The sequence below is a fragment of the Sinocyclocheilus anshuiensis genome, unplaced genomic scaffold (assembly GCF_001515605.1).
Source record: "Sinocyclocheilus anshuiensis isolate Anshui unplaced genomic scaffold, SAMN03320099.WGS_v1.1 scaffold51, whole genome shotgun sequence".
Lineage (NCBI taxonomy): Eukaryota > Metazoa > Chordata > Actinopteri > Cypriniformes > Cyprinidae > Sinocyclocheilus > Sinocyclocheilus anshuiensis.
This window is the reverse complement of record NW_015548296.1, coordinates 80,185-84,699: the sequence shown is the minus strand read 5'-3', so window position 1 is coordinate 84,699 and position 4,515 is coordinate 80,185.

Sequence of the window (4,515 nt, the reverse complement as noted above, 5' to 3'; positions counted from 1 at the left end):
ATATTTTATTTAGGAGAGATGAATACATTTTGCCTTGACCCCCCCTGAGACTGGTAAATATTAATGCCCTCTGCCTTCCGCCATCTGAGAGAAAAGCCAGACCTTTTAAACACCTGTCACATATATCTCTCACGGACACCATTAACTAAAATAGCCATGGCCAAAGCTTCAAGCCACCTTTCAGCAGCAGATAGGATTCTGTAATTACTTCTTTAAATAAATGGGGTTAAGTTACTCTCTTAATGCAGGTGCATTGACAAAGTGCAGTCGAATGATTCATGTGAAAGCGTGGCGCAACATTAACCTGAGATTGGTTTTAATTAAATGGGTTGTTTACTAATGAAAACAGAGTTTTGTTCGAGTTTATGCCATTTAAGAAATAGTCAACTTAAATAATTAGCTGCAAATTCACCCTCAGGCCATCCAAGATATAGAGAAGTTTGTTTCTTCATCAGAACAGATTTGGAGAAATTTAGCAGTACATCACATGCTCTCCATTGAATCATCTGCAGTGAATGGGTGCCGTCAGAAAGTGACGTTATGAATAGAGCACTAGAGGTATTTATGCTGGAAGCAATAGTTAAAACATCCTATGGATTTGTTTACAAACATCCAGCTTTTTCCTTCAGACGTTATTGATGGACTGGAGTCATATGGATTACTTGTAGATTATTGTGTTTTTCTCAGCTGTTTGGACTCTCATTCTGACGGCACCCATTCACTACAGAGGATCCATTGGTGAGCAAGTGATGCTAAATTTCTTTAAATCTGTTCTGATGAAGAAACAAACTCATTTGCATCTTGGATGGTCTGAAAGTAAGAACGTGTTCGGCAAATTTTTTATTTAAAGACTATCCCTTTAAGCTGGCAACATTTTAAGCAATGTAGCCCATTTCATATTTTCAGGAAACCAAACTAAAGATGCTAAAAATATTAGTCCTAGAGCTCTGAGAGAGATCACGAAGGTCTCTGAGATAATTAGGATAAACGCAGGCAGATGCTCCTGTAATACAAACTCATGCCAATCGTTACATTTTAACCTGTGCTGATCTTCCAGCCTGGTTTAATCATTCAGAGTGCTCACACATGTCAACTGTATTTCAACTCACTTCTTTCATTAGTTTTTCATCCATCAAGGGGCTAGACATCAGACAGTATGGCCAAAAACCGGATTGATTCATTTTGCCAATGCAAATGGTCTTGTCATGGCATAGTGTGCAATATTTTAGAAAGTTTAGTAATGGAATTGAAAACATTCTTGACTTGACTCACACCACAGACAAGCACAAGAAGCTCATTAACACAAAGTGATAATGACAAACAATGAAATATTTAAATACTGAAATAAAAGTAATGAAAATAATGGCATATACATATATAAGGATTCATTTATATTCTGTGTTGACTTCTGTACATTTCCTCAAGCAGCATGAATACTGTTAACATGTCATCAAAATAAAAATATGCGCATCTTAAAACCTGCTTGCATGTGCGGTGTGAAACAGACCTGACGCTTAGCTTTGAGCTCATCCATGTTCATGATGCTTTAGTGAATCCATTTGTGTTTATTGATTATTCTGTTAGAGAACCATATTTCACATGACATCAGGCTAACTGTCCGCTTTGTAAACTGCAAACATTAGCTCTTTGCTTCTTTATATGGGCAATAAAATCACCAATAACTTCTGCAAAGTCGACCACTTTATAGATGACAGTTGCTAAATCTACTTGTAATTATGTTGTCAAAGAATGTACATCATGTTCTAGTAGGTTTGGCTGGAACTGTGTAATTTGCGTTAACTCTGAGTTGAGCTGAGGAGTGTGAGCTGATGTTAGTCAGTGTCCAGCCATGTTTCACAGCCACCTGCGACTTCAAAGGTAAAGACAGAAAGACTGTCCATTCTTATCTGAGACTGCCGTTTTTTTACCCAGCTCTTTGCTGTCTGGCCAAGAGTCAGTGGGGCACTGAGACCACCTGCAAAGCTTTACTGACAGATAAGCCTCGTGATGTTCTTCATCAAAGTCGCACATCATGATTTGGCAATTGTGATTTTAGCTTATCGTTCTGGGGTTTTAATAAAAGTTTAGTTTTGACATGTCAGATGCAAGCAAAAAGAGTGGTACTGCTTGTTTTATCTTCATAATTTGCAATTTAAAAATGTAAATATTAAACCAATGATAAAAAAACAAAAACATTTTTGTTCAGGACTGTTCAAACATTTGGAGTCAGTAGGTTTATTTATTTATTTGTTTGTTTATTATAATAAATTAATACTTTTATTTAGTAAGGATGCATTCAATTTATCAAATATGACAGTAAAGTCATTTATAATGTTACAAATAATTAGACATTTCAAATAAATGCTGTTCTTTTAAACTTTCTTTTCATTAAAGAATGCAGAAAAATATCATGTTTTTTTATAAAAATGTTAAGCAGAACAATGGTTTTTAACATTATTAATAATAATGATAATAATAATAATAATAAAATGTTTCTTGAGCAGCAAATCAGCATATAGAATCATTTCTGAAGGATCATGTGACACTGAAGACTGGAGTAATGGCAGCTGAAAATTCAGCTTTTCCTCCACAGGCATATATTTTCAAATATATTAAAATATATTTACAGTATAACTTCTGAAATATAAACATAATCCAGTATTTTAAATTGTCTTAATATTTCACAATATTACTTTGGCTGTATTTTTGATCAAATAAATGGTGAGCATAAAAGACACAAACGTAATGTGAAGTATGTAAAGAATTCCACTATTTTGAGCAATATTTTTAAAATCATTTTATGTTGCCAATTTTATGTAAATATATATATTATTTTTAAATGAATAGGGTGAATTGGGGCTACTTTTTTTTTACTGTCACAAAGTAGTCCAATTTTCTGAATTCACCCATATGTTGTATAAAAATAATGAACCATTTATAAACACAATTTGCCTTTTGAAATTTTTTATTATTTGAAATTTCATGTTTTAGCTAAATGTTTCAATCCTTCATCCCATCACTACAAAATTCACTAGATGCTTGCCATGTTATCAGAAACTAAAACGGCTGATGACACACACTGTACACTCCAAACAACACATCCAGTCATCATTCAACACCCCTCCTACTCTGATGACATCACTGCAGTTCGGCTTAACTGTCCAAGTGACTGTCTACTTAAATGCATATGGAAAAGTAGTGCCAGCTCTTCTAATAAGGGTGACCGATCACAGAAAAGAGGTAAGAGCCGCTCTGTGGAGCTTATAGCTTTTTTCAGTATCGCACAAAAACAATTAGACCTGACGGTGGTAGTTGCTGTGTCTAGTTTGTGTTGTCTATACTAGAACATGCCTTGTTCTCCAACCATTTCCTTCTGTCCCTCTCAAATATATGCCCAGTATTGATCCTGGCTGATGGACATACAGTTGTCTGTCAGGTGACATCTGTTCCAGACTCAGTCTCTCTGAGTGCACCATATGCAATCAGTCATTCTCTGTCTAAATGAAAAGCCTGCTTTTGTGTGTGTGTTTATTGTGTTTGTATGACATACATCAAACACAGTGTCACTTTAGATATTTCCAATACATATATGGGTCAATGACATCACAGTCCAGATCGAAAAATACATTAAAAATGCAGTTTACACAGACTTGCATATGTTTATATATATCATATTTTTTGTTTTTATATTATATAATATTTTATTTTATTTTAACACACAGTCAAACCAAAATTTATTCAGACACCTTCAACATGTCTCACATTATATTAGCAATTAAAGAAAAAACACTTAAAGTTATATATATATATATATATATATATATATATATCAAAAATTATATCTGGTGTCTGAACACTTTTTGGTTTGACTGTATTTAAAAAAAAAAACAAGAAAGGATACTATATATATATATATAATTTATATGCTTACCCTTTTTTGAAAAAGCATTCAGGTACCCTAACCCTAACCTCTAATGCATATTTATCATATTCATTAATATGCATGATTCAAACAAACATTCACATCTTGAAAGACATGATTGAAAACTTTTATGTACATTCAAGTTTATTAAATGTAATTTACTTTAATGTAAAGGAAATACAAATGTATACAAACAAAGAAGAATAAATAAAGAAATTAAGAAACTGCCAGAGATTCCAGTGGTGTGACAAATGCATCTTTCTACCTTTCAACATTAATCAGGGACATGTAACATTTGTCACCCACTGATCATTAATCAAGGAGGAAAAACAAAAAGCAGCCGTGAGTAATCTTATTACCATTCATTTGTCAAACAGGCCTGGTCTGAACGTCAGGCGGCACTCTGTGCTTAAAAGCTACAGCTTCCATCACTCATCAAGCTCTCAATAATTAATGTCACTTATGGCATCTGACCAGAGCAGCAGACCAATGTAAAGCTAATGCTATGCGCGGTGGAAAGGTGCAACAGAAAGATGTTTTCCATCCTTCTGTCAGTCCGTCCAAAGGAGGATGGGAGTGGGGGGGGGGGGGGG